Consider the following 20,503-nt stretch of genomic DNA (forward strand, 5'->3'; position numbering starts at 1 on the left):
GTTCATTCAGTTTTCATTCATTCAAGGGGAAAGTGAACTACTGTTCTTTCTACTTGAACTACTGTACTTTCCCCTTGAATGAATGAAAACTGAATGCATACAAAGAAAGGGAAATCTGGAATAAAAATAAGGAGATTAGGAAATTGTACTCGGGAAATTTATAAACAGAAAAGGAGATGAAGTAACAGGCTGAGTCCAGTTGTTCAGTTGTCCCTGAACAGCCTGCCCTGTTCATACCGTTACTGCCACACCTATTGATACTTAATTGCTGGAACGTGCATCTGTCATACACAGCAGCTCTCGTGGGCAGAAAGATAATCTCATCCCTAGGTTACCAGGGGTGAGCTCACCGGAAAAGTCCAACATCACAAGGAAGAAAGCCCACACCATGGGAGGCAGTGGTGGCTGTCTGGTTTTATTAAAGTGTCTGCTTCTTGAGCCCCTACAGCTCAGTTTTCTCTCTGAGAACCTCATCTCCCAAAGGCAAGACATTTGTAACTTACAAGATGTGAGCTATAATTAGAAAACCTTTCATCATCACCTTCATTTTCAGTCTCTGCTTTCATAGCACTTGTGTTCCTAGAGGGTGGGCATTGCCCTTGTAGCATCTGGTCCTCACAGCAGTGCTGAAAGTAAAGATAGGAATGTTTCCTCGAGAGGAACACTCACGCAGAGAGGTCGAAAGCTTTGCCCACACAGGCATCCTCTGTGGAGCTATCTATCATCCTACCTCCTTTCCCATCAATCCACAAAAGGTGTGAGGCAGCTTTCCAAAATCTCCTGAATTCTGAAAATTAATTTAACCCTTGAGGCAGTAGATAGGAGGAGAAGGGGCAGGTGGCTGGTGCAGCGATCATGTCGGGGGGAGGTGCGCTCACCCAGTGCTCCTTAGAAGTGAGCAGCTTGTGCGGCTCCGAGCTTCCTGATGAAAGCAAAACCAGAAGCAAGTTCTTGGTCCCAAGCCCAGACATATCAATCTGTCCCTGCAGGCAGTACCTTGATTGCACCATCTCACTAAACAACCCCCCTTGGGTAATAAAAGTAACAAAGCAGTGAAACGACAAAAACACAGGAATCCAGAGGGACCCTGGAACAAGGACAAGTCTTGAGCATCTTTCCTAGATGGTAAATCTTGCCTGTCTCCCCACTAGGGGAGGTAGAGGAAGCTTCTTAATGAGGAAGGCTGAGCTGTTATTTCTCTTGAAGTCGAGCTCAGTGCTGGAGCAGGCCCCAAACTTGACTCATTAGGGAAGTGGCTCTTGATGGGCAGAGAGACTGGAAATGTGAATTGCCTGCAGTTGGCTAATGATTGTAAAACAATAAGGCTATGACCATCACAAAGTGTGTACCAGCAGAAGGAACCTGATAAAGGCAGAAGACAGGAGCAGGCATTATTTAAAAATACAAAAGCAGACAACAGTGGAAGTTGAAGAAGCAGAGCCTGCTCCTGTCTTTAAAAATCTGCTACTCAGCAACTATGTCTCGATTTTTCTCTATTTAAAAACTGTATTTATTTTTATTTTCTTTAGTTTGTATTTTTTTTTTCCAATTCATGAACACAGGATGTCTTTTCATTTATTTACGTCTCTTGAACTTCTTTCAATTATGTTTTGTGGTTTTCAGTGTGGAAGCTGAAAACTTGCATTTTCTTGTTTTTTTTTTTTGTTTTCCCACACACACACACACACACACACACACACACTGTATTTTATTTTTACAAGAGATAAATAAACTGGCACCAAGCATTGTAAATGGATGACCACAACAAAAGCAACGAAGATTGCAATTGCCAAACACGAAACACACTCATAACTATGTCATAATATTGACATTCAGTCCAGTAATCCTCCACTGTAACAGCTCCTTTACTTTGCAGTGAAAATTGACTTGTATATTTTTTGCCTCTGAGTCCTTGTGGGATTTTTTTCTTCAAACAGAAAGTCACAAAAAGTATAATCATCCTCATCAGTTCACTCAGTCCCATGTAATTAATTGTTTTTTCCATCTTGATCTTTTGTTAGCACTTTTATGAGTTCATCGGTTTTTCATTAGAGTTCTGAAAATGCTTATTCATTCAGTTCAGCAGTACAGTCAGTTACCAGAAAGCTGTACTTGTCAGAGTCTTTTCCAAGAATTCCTTGAAGATGAAACCCTTTTATAGGAACATATTTGCAAAAGCATCAGAGTACACCCAGAACTCTCTGTAAATGACAAAAGACTTAAAAATGACCACAGTTAAAGATTTGATGAAAGTTCATAATAATGCAATTGACAAGGAAATTTAGTTATTTCTGAGATATACATTTTAAAGTAATAACTAGAATTATGACTTATAACATTATACCAGAACATATAAGATTTTTAGAAATTTCATGTAATGTCTGCAACATTTATATTAACATATTTCCATACAAATAACCCAATGAAAGTTTAGTATTAGTTGTTTTGTTTGTTTGTTTTTTTATACTGCAGGTTCTTATTAGTCACCAATTTTATACACAACAGTGTATACATGTCAATCCCAATCGCCCAATTCAGCACACCACCATCCCCACCCCCCCGCCGCTTTCCCCCCTTGGTGTCCATACGTTTGTTCTCTACATCTGTGTCTCAACTTCTGCCCTGCAAACTGGCTCATCTGTACCATTTTTCTAGGTTCCACATACATGCATTAATATACGATATTTGTTTTTCTCTTTCCGACTTACTTCACTCTGTATGACAGTCTCTAGGTCCATCCACGTCTCAACAAATGACTCAATTTCGTTCTTTTTTATGGCTGAGTAATATTCCATTGTATATATGTACCACAGCTTCTTTATCCATTCGTCTGTCCATGGGCATGTAGGTTGCTTCCATGACCTGGCTATTGTAAATAGTGCTGCAATGAACACTGGGGTGCATGTGTCTTTTTGAATTATGGTTTTCTCTGGGTATATGCGCAGTAGTGGAATTGCTGGATCATATGGTAATTTTACTTTTAGTTTTTTAAGGAACCTCCATACTGTTCTCCATAGTGGCTGTATCAATTTACATTCCCACCAACAGTGCAAGAGGGTTCCCTTTTCTCCACAGCCTCTCCAGCATTTGTTGTTTGTAGATTTTCTGATGATGCCCATTCTAACTGGTGTGAGGTGATACCTCATTGTAGTTTTGATTTGCATTTCTCTAATAGTGATGTTGAGCATCTTTTCATGTGCTTCTTGGCCATCTGTATGTCTTCTTTGGAGAAATGTCTATTTAGGTCTTCTGCCCATTTTTAGATTGGGTTGTTTGTTTCTTTAATATTGAGCTGCATGAGCTGTTTATATATTTTGGAGATTAATCCTTTGTCCGTTGATTCATTTGCAAATATTTTCTCCCATTCTGAGGGTTGTCTTTTCGTCTTGTTTATGGTTTCCTTTGCTGTGCAAAAGCTTTGAAGTTTCATTAGGTCCCATTTGTTTATTTTTGGTTTTATTTCCTTTACTCTAGGAGGTGGATCAGAAAAGATCTTGCTGTGATTTATGTCAAAGAGTGTTCTTCCTATGTTTTCCTCTAAGAGTTTTATAGTGTCCAGTCTTACATTTAGGTCTCTAATCCATTTTGAGTTTATTTTTGTGTATGGTGTTAGGGAGTGTTCTAATTTCATTCTTTTACATGTAGCTGTCCAGTTTTCCCAGCACCACTTATTGAAGAGACTGTCTTTTCTCCATTGTATATCTTTGCCTCCTTTGTCATAGATTAGTTGACCATAGGTGCGTGGGTTTATCTCTGGGCTTTCTATCTTGTTCCATTGATCTATGTTTCTGTTTTTGTGCCAGTACCATATTGTCTTGATTACTGTAGCTTCATAGTATAGTCTGAAGTCAGGGAGTCTGATTCCTCCAGCTCCGTTTTTTTCCCTCAAGACTGCTTTGGGTATTTGGGGTCTTCTGTGTCTCCATACAAATTTTAAGATTTTTTGTTCTAGTTCCATAAAAAATGCCATTGGCAATTTGATAGGGATTGCATTGAATCTGTAGATTGCTTTGGGTGGTACAGTCATTTTCACAATATTGATTCTTCCAGTCCAAGATCATAGTATATCTCTCCATCTGTTGGTATCATCTTTAATTGCTTTCATCCGTGTCTTAAAGTTTTCTGCATACAGGTCTTTTGTCTCCCTAGGTAGGTTTATTCCTAGGTATTTTATTCTTTCTATTGCAGTGGTAAATGGGAGTGTTTCCATAATTTCTCTTTCAGATATTTCATCATTAGTGTACAGGAATGCAAGAGATTTCTGTGCATTAATTTTGTATCCTGCAACTTTACCAAATTCATTGATTAGCTCTAGTAGTTTTCTGGTGGCATCTTTAGGATTCTTTATGTATAGTATCATGTCATCTGCAAACAACGAAAGGTTTACTTCTTCTTTTCCAATTTGTATTCCTTTTATTTCTTTTTCTTCTCTGATTGCCATGGCTAGGACTTCCAAAACTATGTTGAATAATAGTGGTGAGAGTGGACATCCTTGTATTGTTCCTGATCTTAGTGGAAATGCTTTCAGTTTTTCACAATTGAGAATGATGTTTGCTGTGGGTTTGTCGTATATGGCTTCATTATGTTGAGGTAGGTTCCCTCTATGCCCACTGTCTGGAGAGTTTTTATCATAAATGGGTGTTGAATTTTTTCAAAAGCTTTTTCTGCATCTATTGAGATGATCATATGGTTTTTCTTCTTCAGTTTGTTACTATGGTGTATCACGTTGATTGATTTGCGTATATTGAAGAATCCTTGCATTCCTGGGATAAACCCCACTTGATCATGGTGTATGATCCTTTTAATGTGTTGTTGGATTCTGTTTGCTAGTATTTTGTTGAGGATTTTTGCATCTATATTCATCAGTGATATTGGTCTGTAATTTTCTTTTTTTGTAGTATCTTTGTCTGGTTTTGGTATCAGGGTGATGGTGGCCTCATAGAATGAGTTTGGGAGTGTTCCTTCCTCTGCAATTTTTTGGAAGAGTTTGAGAAGGATGGGTGTTAGCTCTTTTCTAAATGTTTGATAGAATTCACCTGTGAAGCCATCTGGTCCTGGACTTTTGTTTGTTGGAAGATTTTTAATCACAGTTTGAATTTCATTACTTGTGATTGGTCTGTTCATATTTTCTATTTCTTCCTGGTTCAGTCTTGGAAGGTTATACCTTTCTAAGAATTTGCCCATTTCTTCCAGGTTGTCCATTTTATTGGCATAGAGTTGCTTGTAGTAGTCTCTTAGGATGCTTTGTATTTCTGTGGTGTCTGTTGTAACTTCTCCTTTTTCATTTTTAATTTTATTGATTTGAATCCTCTCCCTCTTTTTCTTGATGAGTCTGGCTAATGGCTTATCAATTTTGTTTATCTTCTCAAAGAACCAGCTTTTAGTTTTATTGATCTTTGCTATTGTTTTCTTTGTTTCTATGTCATTTATTTCTGCTCTGATCTTTATGATTTCTTTCCTTCTGCTAACTTTGGGTTTTGTTTGTTCTTCTTTCTCTAGTTTCTTTAGGTGTAAGGTTAGATTGTTTACTTGAGATTTTTCTTGTTTCTTTAGGTAGGCTTGTATAGCTATAAACTTCCCTCTTAGAACTGATTTTGCTGCATCCCATAGGTTTTGGATCGTCGTGTTTTCATTGTCATTTGTCTCTAGGTATTTTTTGATTTCCTCTTTGATTTCTTCAGTGATCTCTTGGTTATTTAGTAACGTATTGTCTAGTCTTCATGTGTTTGTGTTTTTTACATTTTTTTCCCTGTAATTCATTTCTAATCTCATAGCGTTGTGGTCAGAAAAGATGCTTGATATGATTTCAATTTTCTTAAATTTACTGAGGCTTGATTTGTGACCCAAGATGTGATCTATCCTGGCGAATGTTCCGTGCGCACTTGAGAAGAAAGGGTAATCTGCTGTTTTTGGATGGAATGTCCTATAAATATCAATTAAATCTATCTGGTCTATTGTGTCATTTAAAGCTTCTGTTTCCTTATTTATTTTCATTTTGGATGATCTGTCCATTGATGTAAGTGAGGTGTTAAAGTCCCCCACTATGATTGTGTTATTGTCGATTTCCTCTTTTATAGCTGTTAGCAGTTGCCTTATGTATTGAGGAGCTCCTATGTTAGGTGCATATATATTTATAATTGTTATATCTTCTTCTTAGATTGATCCCTTGATCATTATGTAGTGTCCTTCCTTGTCTCTTGTAACATTCTTTATTTTAAAGTCTATTTTATCTGATATGAGTATAGCTACTTCAGCTTTCTTTTGATTTCCATTTGCATGGAATATCTTTTTCCATCCCCTCACTTTCAGTCTGTATGTGTCCCTAGGTCTGAAGTGGGTCTCTTGTAGACAGCATATATATGGGTTTTGTATCCATTCAGCAAGCCTGTGTCTTTTGGTTGGAGCATTTAATCCATTCACGTTTAATGTAATTATCGATATGGATGTTCCTATGACCATTTTCTTAATTGTTTTGGGTTTGTTTTTGTAGGTCCTTTTCTTCCCTTGTGTTTCTCAGTTAGAGAAGTTCCTTTAGCATTTGTTGTAGAGCTGGTTTGGTGGTGCTGAATTCTCTTAGCTTTTGCTTGTCTGTAAAGCTTTTGATTTCTCCATCAAATCTGAATGAGATCCTCGCGGGGTAGAGTAATCTTGGTTGTAGGTTCTTCCCTTTCATCACTTTAAGTATATCATGCCACTCCCTTCTGGCTTGTAGAGTTTCTGCTGAGAAATCAGCTGTTAACCTTATGGGAGTTCCCTTGTATGTTATTTGTCGTTTTTCCCTTGCTGCTTTCAATAATTTTTCTTTCTCTTTAATTTTTGCCAATTTGATTACTATGTGTCTCGGCATGTTTCCCCTTGGGTTTACCCTGTATGGGACTCTCTGTGCTTCCTAGACTTGGGTGGCTATTTCCTTTCCCATGTTAGGGAAGTTTTTGACTTTAGTCTCTTCAAATATTTTCTCTGGTCCTTTCTCTCTCTCTTCTCCTTCTGGGACCCCTATAATGTGAATGTTGTTGCATTTAATGTTGTCCCAGAGGTCTCTTAGGCTGTCTTCATGTCTTTTCATTCTTTTTTCTTTAGTCTGTTCCGCAGCAGTGAATTCCACCATTCTGTCTTCCAGGTCACTTATCCATTCTTCTGCCTCAGTTATTCTGTTATTGATTCCTTGTAGTGTAGTTTTCATTTCAGTTATTGTATTGGTCATCTCTGTTTGTTTGTTCTTTAATTCTTCTAGGTCTTTGTTAAACATTTCTTGCATCTTCTCGATCTTTGCCTCCATTCTTATTCCGAGGTCCTGGATCATCTTCACTATCATTATTCTGAATTCTTTTTCTGGAAGGGTGCCTATCTCCACTTCATTTAATTGTTTTTCTGGTGTTTTATCTTGTTCCTTCATCTGATATATAGCCCTCTGCCTTTTCATCTTGTCTATCTTGCTGTGAATGTGGTTTTTGTTCCACTGGTTGCAGGATTATAGTTTTTCTTGCTTCTACTGTATGTCCTCTGGTGGTTGAGGCTATCTAAGAGGCTTGATGGGATGCTCTGGTGGTGAGTAGAGCTGACTGTTGCTGTGGTGGTCAGAGCTCAGTAAAACTTTAATCCACTTGACTTGTGATGGGTGGGGCTGGGTGGGGCTGGGTTCCCTCCCTGTTGGTTGTTTTGCCTGAAGCAACCCAACACTGGAGCCTACCTGGGCTCTTTGGTGGGGCTAATGACAGACTCTGGGAGGGCTCACACCAAGGAGTACTTCCCAGAACTTCTGCTGCCAGTATCCTTGTTCCCACGGTGAAAAAGAGCCACCCCCCGCCTCTGCAGGAGACCTTCCAACACTAGCAGGTAGGTCTGGTTCAGTCTCCCCCGGGATCACTGCTCCTTCCCCTGCATCCCGATGCACACACTATTTTGTGTGCACCCTCCAAGAGTGGGGTCTCTGTTTCCCCCGGTCCTGTCGAAGTCCTGCAATCAATTCCCACTAGGCTTCAAAGTCTGATTCTCTATGAATTCCTCCTCCCGTTGCTGGACCCCCAGGTTGGGAAGCCTGACGTGGGGCTCAGAACCTTCACTCCAGTGGGTGGACTTCTGTGGTATAAGTGTTCACCAGTCTGTGAGTCACCCACCCACCAGTTATGGGATTTGATTCTACTCTGATTGCGCCCCTCCTATCGTCTCATTGTGGCTTCTCCTTTGTCTTTGGATGTGGGGTATCTTTTTTGGTGAGTTCCAGTGTCTTCCTGTCGATGATTGTCCAGCAGCTAGTTGTGATTCTGGTGTTCTCGCAAGAGGGAGTGAGAGCACGTCCTTCTACTCTGCCATCTTGGTTCCTCCTCACACCTAGTTTGTATTTTGCTTCTCAATTTTGATTATAAAAATTTTTTTTTGCTTACTGAGTTTAAAATTGTTTTATAGGAAAAGTTATTGGTTTTTTAAAAATTTTTATTTATTTTTACTTTTGGTTGTGTTGGGTCTTCGTTGTTGCACACGGGCATACTCTAGTTGTGGCGAGTGGGGGCTACTCTTGGTTGCGGTGCGTGGGCATCTCATTGCAGTGGCTTCTCTTGTGGAGCACGGGCTCTAGGCACGCAGGCTCAGCAGCTGTGGCTCATGGGCTCTAGAGCGCAGGCTCAATAGTTGTGGTGCCTGGGCTTAGTTGCTCCGCAACATGTAGGATCTTCCCGGACCAGGGCTCGAACCCGTGTCCCCTGCATTGGCAGGCGGATTCTTAACCACTGCGCCACCAGGGAAGCCCAAAGCTATTGGTTTTATTCTTTATGATTTCTCCCATTACTACATTAAACTTAGAAAGAGTTCTCCTGGTCAAGAATTTGAGTTTTTATTTTCTTGAAATTGTTCTCTAGTTTGAAACTTTTATATGTAACTTTAAAATTCATCATTAGCTTTTTTTTTTTTGGTATAAAGTTGTGGAGTGGTGATGTATTCAAAATTATTTCCAGATTCTTTACCAGTTCTCTGTTGAATAGTCTTCCATTCTCTTTTGATTTGTCAAGTCTTCTTAAAGACACATTATTATAAATTATTGGATAATATAAGCCCTATTTCAGAGTTATCCTGTTTCAGTGAGCTGTGTCTATTTTTAGTAACATGCCATTTAAATTACTGTAATCTTATGATACATCTTAGTATCTGGTATGAATATTCACTCTCCCTTACTACCATGTTTTAACAATCTCTTAGTCTCACTTTCTTCTTGTCCTTGTTGTCTTCCCCGCCACCCCCTCCTCCTCCTCTCTCTCTCCCTCTCTTTCTCAATCTTCTGTTCCTTCTAATTGAAAAGTAATTATGAAATTTGGGGGTAATTTAGTTTCTGTCTTATTTCTGTCAATATATATTTATTTATCCTCTGCCTTTCCCCAGTCAACATTATACCATGTGTATTTCACATATCCTGGAAAACTATTCAAATAATTAATGGGAATGAATGCTAATATTCAACTCTATGGAAATTCCTTAATTTAATTAACCGTAATAAATAACAACATGTAAGTCATTGGCAGAATTATTGCCAACAATAATAAAAGCTTTATTTCAGAGTTATCTATTCTGTTTCACTGAAAGATGAACACCTTTGTACATAATTCTTCATCCATGGTTTTATTTACTTAATATGTATTTTATAAATGGAACCATTGGGAACATTATTAATTCTTTCGATACTTACCACAAAATTGTTTTTCAAAAGAGGTACAACAGTTTATATCCCTATTGCAGTGATGTTAGAGTTCCTAGGGTTTTTTTCTTTCCCCAACACTGTATGTTATTATTTAAATAAATTCACCAATTTGGGAACTGGAAAATATCTCATTTTTTTAAATGAGTGTATATACTATTACAAAAAAGTTTGAAATTTTTCATTTGTTTATTAGCCATTTATATTTCTTCTGTGACTATTTTTGTTTATCCTTCATTTTTCTAAAAACATTTTGTGTTTTTCTCATTGTTTTGAAAAAGTTTCCTTGTTTTTACAATAAGGACATTAATCTTATGTCTCTGTGTTTACTCATCCAGATTAATTTTGAAGATGTTTTGTCAATTACCTTCTCCTCGTCTCTTCCCTCCCGCACAAAACAAGATCATTGGGATATTTTTTATCAGAATCTCAATAAAACTATAAATTAATTTTTGGAGAATTAACATCTTCTTAATATTTAAATTTTCAATCCAAGGAAATGATACAGCTTTCCACTTATTCTTTTACATCCGTGTAAACTTTTCGTAGTTTACAACTAGGTAAAAAAATTTCCTGTAAGATTATTCTCAGTTATTTTATATTTTTATTGTTACTATGAAAGATATTTCTATTATGATAATTTCTAACTGCTGATTGCTATATATAGGAATGCCATTACTTTAAAAAGTGTTTATCTTATGTATAGGTTTTTTTACTTAATACTCATTCATACAGTACTTTTTAGTTCATTCTTAGTTTTCCAGTTAAATGAGGATCAGCTAGTGTTTTTCTTCTTTATTAATACTATTTAGGTTTATAATTGTATCTCATATTTTGCCAGAATTTTCAAAACAATGTTGAAATTTTAAAAAGGAGCCTTCTTTTTTTGTTCCCCATGTCAGTGCTACTCTGATACCTATCTGGATTCTTCTTTCTTTCACCTCCTTGGCTTGGGAGTTGTGATCTTTTTCAATGCTTTTTTTTTTTTTTTGGTTAGATAAAAAAGTATTCTTAGCATCTGGCATGTAGCATCCTCTTAGATTTGACAGATACATGTATATGTGTGTATATAGACTCCTACATACATAATTACGTATTTGTGTTATGTGCTCCGAGTGTTTCTTAGAAGCCTGGGTAGATGGTGATTCTGTGAACAGAAACTGAGACCACAGGAGGAATAGTAGGTTTGGAAAATGATACCTACTGATAGCCACAAGGATACTGAAGCTCAGTCCAGGATCTTCTCAAAGGGTTTCCTTTTGCAGGATGGGACAGAACTCACATGTTTTAACATGTGAGACATGAGATTGAATTGACAGCAAACTCAATGTGAGTCAACACTAAGATGTAGTTGCCAAAAATAATTCTAAGATTTGAGCCGCATGAGCCCAAACATAGGAGATGAGGACAATCAGTGCTGCCTGGAAGCCTGTTATATGGCTGGCACTATGCTAGCTGTTCTCACACAGATGACTTACTTTGTTTTCATGACAGTTTGAAGTGTCATGATTCTCCCAGAGAGCAGAACAGAAGCTTAGTACCTAGAACGAGGCAGAGCAGGGCATGTGCCACAGTTTTTATCAAGTGTAGGTGAACTGATTGATAAACCCAGATGTGGTCTGATATGGCATGGTTAACAGTAAGGGAACCAGTCACTATGTTGTATTATGGATAATTTAAGGAACTGAAATTTTAAAAATTATATTTGGAGGACTGTTCCCTGCGAGGGCAAAAACAACCAATCTACTACTGTGCTATTACCCACTTGCAAGATTTTGATTACCATCTGTATGCCAATAATCCTAAACATTCATATCTCCAGTCTGAGCTTCCCCGGGATATCCTGTAGACAGGCAGCTCACATTCAGTCCCAGGAGTTAAGAGTTTCCCAAAGACCTCTTGGTAAGCACTAAATTCAATCATTAAGGAATAATTTTAATTACTATTTTAACACAATTTACTGAGTGCTTATTATGGACCAGCCACCGGACTAAATGTTTTGTACTCATTACGAAATGAATAGTTGAATTTTCCCACTAATCTTACAAAGTATATATTATCCCTATTTTGTAGATGATAAAACTGAAATGATAAAACTGAGTCAGTAAATGGTTAGAGTTGGGTTCAAACCCCAGGTTTATCTGGCTCTAAATGTAAGCTCCTTCTAGGACACAGACTCCAAATTCCAGAGAGGGCAGACCAAGGCAAAACACATCATGCATTTAGGAGGCTCAGACCTGAGGGTGACTAGGTGACTGACGTCTTCAAAATTGCTGCCTCATCCTCGAAAGCCTGGACACTCAGGCTGATCAGAGATTAGGCTCTTGGCTTAAAAGGATGTTTGATCTGTTATGTATTGAAAGGCACACACAAACCCTTCCATGGAACTGTAGGAGGAAAATATATTTCAACATAAATTTCTGCCAATGTCCTGTTGAAAACTTTAAGCCACACGTTCCATACAAGCGTGTTGTTTTCTGGATATAGAGAAACTCTTATTTTAAGAGAATGCGAGGTTGAGGACGGCTAGTAGACATAATTGTAAAGGTGAGGATTTCCTTTGATTGGCAACCCGGAAGCTTCCATGTTAGAGACATCACTTTAGACGGTTATGCATGACAGAACTCTCAGGAATTGGAGCTACTGTATTGGCACTTCTACTGGAGTCATCACCCTGGCTGGAATGCTCCTGGCTTTGGGACTTTTTTCACCTCCTTTCTTGCATTTTTCTGGGCATGAGGAACCTTGTCGTACTCATTTTTGTACCCCTGGGATTAGTCACGGTTTATTTACCATCAGAGCATTTTTCCTGACAAAAATCTTGTCGCCACCTCTTGGAAGGAAATATGGAAACCACACTGTTCTCCTCAGCAGTCAATTTTCCCTGCCATGAGCATCATAATGGCAGGCAAACGTACTGCCAATAAAGATAGCCCAGGGCACAAGTCAAATGGAAAATAAACAAATAAACAGATCCACACCGACAGATAAACAGAGGTAAAATTGTGAGACACTCAGAGCAAAATGATGTCAGGAATAAAGTAAGGGCCGGGAAGAAGAATGGTTAGCAATATGCTCTGTAGTTGTGTATCAGTTGGACAAGCTTAATAATGCCAAGAACATAATTAAGAATAGAGGCAGAAAATAAGAAATGTATACTATGAGGCTTTGACAGAAAGAAGTCTAGACAACATTTTTTCTCTGTCAGGGAACCAGGCTAGGAGCTAAAAAAGAAATGAAAAAACAAATCATAATGTAGACCTTTTTGTTCCTTTGTTTTTCTCTCTTTGGACAGTCTTTGTTTGGAAGAATAATCCATAACTTCATAATTGTGTGATTTTGGGGGGGGTACCAGGAAGGCCCATCATGCCAGGAAGATCTCCCCTAGTGGCTTATGGTTAACAGATGAAGTTCTAGGTTTCAAGGTCTATGTTTTATAATTGAATCATTGGCATTTGACAATTAAACTGTCATCAGTCATGCACATCTTTTCATGAAGTAGGTTATCAGATTCTTTCCAATGGTCATGGGGGAAAGTATGTTAAAAAAAAAAAAAAAAAAAGAGCCCAGAGTGCTAGATTAATGGATATTTCATGAACTTGCTAAAGAAATGCCAAAATGCACTTCCAGTCAACTGAAATGTTACATAACGTATATGATATATATGTCATATACAAGTGTGTCCCAGGCATTACCCCAGTATGACCCTACTTGCTACACAAACCTGGTCCCCTGGACCAATATTAGGTCAGAGAAAGTGGGGTAGAGAAGACAATAACCCGAATGGAGGGTGATGGAGGAGGACTCCTGCTTCTGCTTCCATTTAACCTCCATCCACCCCAGATTTAGTGACCAATTCTGCCCCAAGACTGGGGAAATAACTAGGACCTAATTGAGATATTTTTATGGGCCCTTGACATCTATCTCAATAATTCTGCTCTCTTGTTGTGTGGTTTTCTATGAGAAGCAATTGCCTTTCATCCTAAACCAAGAAGAGCTCCCTGCCTCAGACCCTCTTCCCTAAGAGACGGAGGTCAGCCTTACAACCGCCGCTTTTCTAGGAATCCAGCTGTGTTCTGTGGTCAGGTCACCATAGCTGTTTTAGACCCTCTCTGATGTTGCCTGCCTGGAGCTGGACCTCGCTGTATTTCTGCATCTTTTTGCCCTCACCCATTCCAGACCATCCTGCCCTGATGCCTGCCCTGCCTCCTGATCTGCCTGACTCCCAGTGCATCCCCAAGCCCTTCCCAGATACAGCACACCTTGACAATTGGAGTTCACTCGGGTTATGGGTTAGAAATAAATGTCCTTGAAATTCTAATTAACCCTCTGACAACTCAGGAAAACACCCTCCTGTTGAAAAAATACCTTGTCTGTTTTTATTTCCAAACTTCCTAGTGAGTTTCTTAAAGAATATTTTCCTATGACATTCTGAATATATTTTCAGTGTGAAGAAATTAATAATTTAGGTCTTAGAATTTACTTTGGAACCTTGAAGATGACTTTTAATTTATGAGCTCATCCACAAAGCCTCTTTTTATTACCTTGGTTTTTGGATAAATTTCTAACGCTTAAAAGTTATATATGGAATCACCAATTTTTCCTTTTCCTTTCTCCTACTCACAAATCAAATCTCTTCTCTTTTCCTTGTTGGATCCTAGTTTTAAAGACATATAACTGAATAAAGATCAAGTGGGAAGAAACATCAGAGATACTGTCAGTTTGTTTTATGAAGCTTTGGTGCTGCCATAACCACCAGGACCTTAAATCCCCGTCTATAGGGCTGCCATAAGTAACCATTGCCAGAGCTATAATATCTCATGATTTACTTGTTTCACTCTTATATCTGCAAAAAAGGGGATCAATGCAGGGAGTGGTTAGATCTTAACCACAGTATTTCAGAAGTTTTTCTCATTTACAATTGTATTGGACACATAACAGCTTTACTTGTTTTTTAATGTGAGTCTAATATAATAACATAAGTGATCCATGTAAGCAAGAATGAACACTTTGAACAGTTACTATTCACTATACTGGGCACCTTAACTTATCCCTCTCCTGGACTTTTTTACTTCTTATCTCACTGCCTGAGATTCCAACCACCAAGGATTAGGGCAAGGAGTTTTCTATTTAAAACGCAAATACCTATGGTGAAGATAAGGATTTGTGAGCCCCTTCACACAATAGTGAGAACTAGTTCAATCAGATTGCTTTCCAGTGCCCTAAAAGAATGAGAAGTCTGATTGTAGGAAAAGGAAGGAGATACTTCAGAGAATGCACTGAAGTTTGTGGGAAGGTCCGGCTTGTGCAGAGCACGCGGATTCTTTGAAAGAAGAGTACCAGGAAGTTGGGTAAGAAGAGACAGAGTCAGTTTCTGACAAGAATTCACTTCCTGGCTGGTAGATGGCTGCCTTCTCAGTGCACCCTCATGTGGCATTTCCTCAGTACACAATGAGAGAGAGAGAAAGAGAGAGAGAGAGAGAGACACGCCTCTGGTATCTCTTCTTTTAAGGACACTAATCCTATCGGATCAGGGCTGAGTCACTACAAACTCATTTCTTTCCTTACTCCAAATACAGGCACACTGTGGGGTTAGGGCTTCCACATATGGATTTTGGGGAAGACACAAACATTCAGTCCATAACAGCTATTATTATCAGTACTCTTTTCTTTATCAGTATTACTCAAATGAGTGAGGTGATAATTGTACAGAAAGATCGAGGTGTGAGAGATTAGAGTCAGGGCAAAAGGTCACTGCAGAGAAGCAGGTAGGAAGGCAGAGGAGAGAGGAGTTCTAGAGGTAAGGGACCTTTTAATTCCACCGACATGTACTGAGCACTCACTGGGTGCCAGTCATCGCTCTAGGTCCTAGGGATCCAAGGTGTGCAAGCGTGGAGTCAGACAAGCTGGAACTGATTTAATCACCAGGAAGAAAATCTGTGCAAGTTGTGCTGGGAACCCAGAAGTCTTCCCAAAAGAGCAACCACGTGAGCACCAGGAAGTGTTTTGAGGGAGGAATAGCCAGTGTGAGATGTAAGGAAACAATCAATAGGGGTCAACATTTCTAGCTTTGAGTGGTCAAAGACATGAAGGCAAAATTGGCAGAAAAGTGGGATTTGGGGAGCAGCTTTGGGAAGGGAGAGGGGGATCTCCCCTATCTCAGTAGCAAAAAGGTGTCACAAAGTTCCTCCTCAGCAGGAAAAGCTGCATCAGACTCTGAAGACCGCAAAGGAAAATAATAATTGTATTATTTCTGGCGATGATATAATGCTCTAAGCCGTATCTCCAAATACCCTCCCTAGATTGGAACTGAGAAGATGACTCTCTTCAAGGCATTACTGGAACAAGTTCTGTTTGTATGTTGTTCTAAGAAAATAACTGGATTTGTACCACGTCATCACAAAGCCCCGGGCGGTCCCCTCCCTTCCAGGGAACACACAGCGGGGTGGAACCAAAGCTGTGGAAGGCAGGAACTCAGATTCTCAGCCCAGCACTTGTGCCTAAGAAGGACCTTACATGAAGAGTAGTCTCGGGCAGCTGGGTTCTACCTGCATTGGGATTAGAGCCTGTCCAGTTGCTTAAAGAAGCAAGATCTCCTGTGCAGGTAAATTTCTTTAGCTCCAAGTGTGGGTCCAGAGCCTCTGAGGCCTCTGTGAGGTCTGGATTCAGAAGGTGAGAGAAAGGTAGTTGCTTTTCCTGGTATGAGCTTTGCAGGTCAGGGTGTATATAGAAAGAGTCTGGAGTCTGGAGATGTGAATGTTGTTCTCAGCTTTGCGTTTGCTCACCAGTGTGACCTAGGACAGTGGACTTCAGCCCTTTGGTCTCAGTCTCCTCATTAAAATCAGGGGGTCTTAGGACCTGGGTGATTCCTGGGGTCCCTTCTGCTCTGATTTTCATCAATGGTGATTTGGTAGAGTTATTAATGCTGCTAGATGCTGTCATTTCCCAGGGCTCAGGACTTTCCGGGGATCTTCTGAGCCTCCTTGATTTGGGGAGGGGGCTGAACGGGTCCTGGGGCCTTGTGGGGTCCTGATGTCCCGGGAGACAGGCTGCTCTCTGGGTGCTGGCAGGCAGCAAGGCTGGTTTGACGTCCTCTGGGAAATCAGATGTAAAGAAACACTGATGACGATGCTCACCTTCTGTGAGAGTGAAATGGTCCCTCACGTGATAGTTGTCAGTTTGGTGCTAAGGAGTAGCGCTTGCCTAGATGAGAAATCTAGAAATCACCATGCTGGAGCAGTTTGCTGACCTCTGGGCATCTGAGGCTTGGGATGGCTCCGGAGGAGGGTTGTCAGCTCTCAGCTCAGTGTGCGACCCTGTCCTATGAAGGCAGAGGGAGATACCCTTTGTGTGGGTGGGACGCAGCCTGGATATAGGTTAAACATTTCTGTTCCGGACATGCCAGATTCAGTCTACAGGAGCTCAGGGCTAGAACTGTGATCCTAACTTTGAGCCAGTGAAGTGGACTTAAGTTTCTCAGTCTGGGGAAATCTTCCAGACCTGGCAGGGTGGGAGCATATCTCTAACTTTGGAGAGTGAGGATTCTTGGATGGGCTGGGTACTGACCATTACGGAGTAAACCTCACAGGGAGGAGAGGAGAGCCCTCTCTCTTGGCCTGTGATGTCCTTGAGGGCAGAAATTCTGATTCATCCTGCATCCCTGCCATTGAGGGCCCATGGGGAGGTGTCCAGTCAAGCAAGATTTGTTTAAATGAGTAGAATGTATCGCTTTTCAATCTCCCTTGTAAATCTCTCTACTGACGATCACAACAATCAGTAGAAAGGAATAGAATCTATTTAACTATTAGTGGCATAATTGGTTTGGGGACAAATCTCTCCACCCCAAGGGTAACCACTAAGCTGATTTCTAACACATAGATTGGTTTTGCGTTTTTTGAAAGTTATGTAAATGGAATCATAGACTTTCTGTGTCTGGATGTTTTCACTCTGTACTAAGTTTGTGACTTTCATCCGTATGGTAGCACGTAGTCCTTGTTTGTTCACTCTCAATGCTCTATAGCATTCTATTGTGTGAATGTTCCCCAATATCATTTATCCAGGTTCATGGCCTTGTGGGTAGTTCTCAGTTCAGGGCTATTTTGAATAATGCTGTTATGTATATCCTTGCACATGTTTTGTGATACACAGATGTAAGCATTTCTGTTGGGTAATATCCAGGAATCGCTGCATCAGAGGATGTAAATATGTTTACCTTTAGTATTGACTACCAAATAGTTTTTGTGAAAGATGTTTTTGATTGACTTCCTTTTTCTGAAGTGTTGCCTGGGTTTCTAACTGCATAGCTTGATTTTCTGGAGTGGTGCAAATCATAGCCTGAGATGCGAGGCCACCCGTTCCTCAAGCCCAGGACCAAGGTTTCGGGGGGCTGGGAAGTGCTGTCACCCAGCATTGTCCTCCCCAGGTCATAGCAGATTTGGGATTGTTCTTTCATGGTGGCTTCTTTTGCAACAGTCTCCTTTTTTTTTTTTTTTCTGTAGACTGGATTTATTCATTCCTCCTTGATCTCATAAAACCTACCACACGGCAATAATTCTTATTGTTCCAATTTTTTTCATGCTACATACCCGGTCAATGAAGAGATTACAAAACTCTTGCAATAGAACTATAACCCGAACAGGGGTATTATAAAACGTGGAATGACTCCAGATCAGACAGATGGTATGAAATAACGAGGCAATTAATACACCAGTCTGTGGGAATTCCGTCTCCTGGACACATTGAAGGTGTCTCCTCAGGGGTCTCAGGTAAAGTTCCACGTCTTGGGCTTCGAGAAGAGCATTTTTCACAGCCAGGAAGATATCCTTCAAAGTTGGAAAATAGCTGCTTTGCTTATTTTTCAGGATCTTAACCATTTTGAGGACAATGGGAGCCTGAAGTTGATCATAAATGCATGCTAGGTTCTCTCTCCTCATCATCCAGAAATCCAGTTCAGTTTGAGGATTTGAGTGAAGACTATTCAGCAAAGGCTGCACTAAATCTTTTTCTACAATTTCTTGGATTTGATGCGACCATTTAATAACCACTGATTCAATTGCATGGAGTACTGTCCTTTCATTTGGCTCTAGTTTGGTCTCTGAATATTTCTGATCCAGGTCAATATTTCCTGCAATAGTGGGAACTGGTAGAAGAGTTCTTCTTAACATTTTGCCCTTATAAATATGCATTTTATTTTTCATGACTTCTATGTGACGTTCCATGTCTTGTGAAATACAACAGGACCAGGATTTATGGTTGTTCTTATTAGAAATAATTGGCACTAAAATCTCGTCTAGGAAAGCAGTTACATGTCCAAGAGATGAGGCGGGTAACTCTCCAAATAAAACTGTTTGAGAGAAATCATTTACTCCAATGTTTTCAGTACTCTTCTTGGCAATATAAACAAGTTTATGTTTTGCATCTCTTGGAATCTCGCGCCTCACGCCCAGGCAGCTGAAAGACGCGCTGCTTTTCCTGCTTTATCGGGATGGAGCAGGCGCAAAGGCTGACCTTCGCAACAGTCTCCTTTTAATACTGTCACACAAGCTCAGAGATCCTTAGAATGCCTTTCCTGAGGTGTAAAACAATCTGTGCATCAATGAGGTAACTCAGCTGTGAGAAGATAAAACATGCTAGAAAGCTGGAGAAGGCTCTGGGGAGGAGGGGAAACTTGACCTGAACTTTGAAAAATGGATGCAGTTTGAACCAGAGAGGGCAAGACACATCTTGTGTTTGTGTGCGAGCGAAAGGTGTGTTGGAATAGAGCAGAGGGCATGTGCTGGGGGTTGTTTACCCAGAAAGGGGCCCAAACGCTGAGAGCCTGTCCATTTGGGTTTGAGGCCACGCTCTGTGTGAATCAGGGGAAGGAAGGCTATTTCTGTTTCATCAAATAACGCAGTTCAAAGCCTGTGACTCTCTTAAGATGCAAATACTCCTGAAAAAAAAAAAAGAGGAACTCATTTACATCTGTTTTAGAACTCCTTCCTATTCAGGTGTGTTTTGAAATGTCCAGAAAGGAGAAAAATCAGAAAGGTGGTCCTTTAAAAGGGTGGAAGGTGCTGGAGAAATCAGAGTAGGGAATGACTCCAAGACTAGGATGGTAAGAATTGCAAGAAGCAAATGGTGTGGCCCCGCTGAGGTTCCGGTCTAGGAGCCTGTAAAAAAGTAAAAAAAGAGGATGTGCCAAGAAGATGCCCCCGGGCTTTTACACCAGCCAGGCTGGACGGCCAAGAGCCACTGAAACTGCTCGGAGGTCCTGCCTCTACACAGGGCCGCTGAAAGGGAGGACCACCAACTTCCTTCCAGCCCGATGTTTAGTTCACCTACAAAGAGTGACATCAGGGTCTGGCTTCCACATGGGCCAAGTGAATGTTCGGAAGCCTGCAGAAATTTACGTGGCAACTCAAGGTGCACTCTCACATTCTGTGGGAGTCTGGGGGTGTCTGCATTTCTACAGAGATCTGTGGCTGTGTAGTGTCTCACAGAGTCAGATGGAAGATGAGGCAGTTGGGAGTGGGTAGGGAGCTCCATCCGCCAAGTTCTTATTTCTCCAAATGGTCCTGCAATCACCCCAGAGGACCCTCTCACACAGCATCACCAGTGAAGGCAGAGGGCTTCCTGCCTCTCCTTCCCTAACCCCTGCCCCGGCCCCAGTCTACTCTCCCGGTGCACGGTCACTATGGAGACTCCTTAAGGCTGACCTTGATTTTACTTTGTTCCTCAGGGCACTTTGCCCTAGATCCCACACACCCTCCTTGAAAAGGAGCCCTAAAGCCAGCCTGGATGAGGAGGGAGTGGTATTAAGGAGGCCTTTGAAAACAG

The sequence above is a fragment of the Balaenoptera physalus genome (assembly GCF_965194825.1).
Source record: "Balaenoptera physalus genome assembly, chromosome: 15".
Taxonomy (NCBI): domain Eukaryota; kingdom Metazoa; phylum Chordata; class Mammalia; order Artiodactyla; family Balaenopteridae; genus Balaenoptera; species Balaenoptera physalus.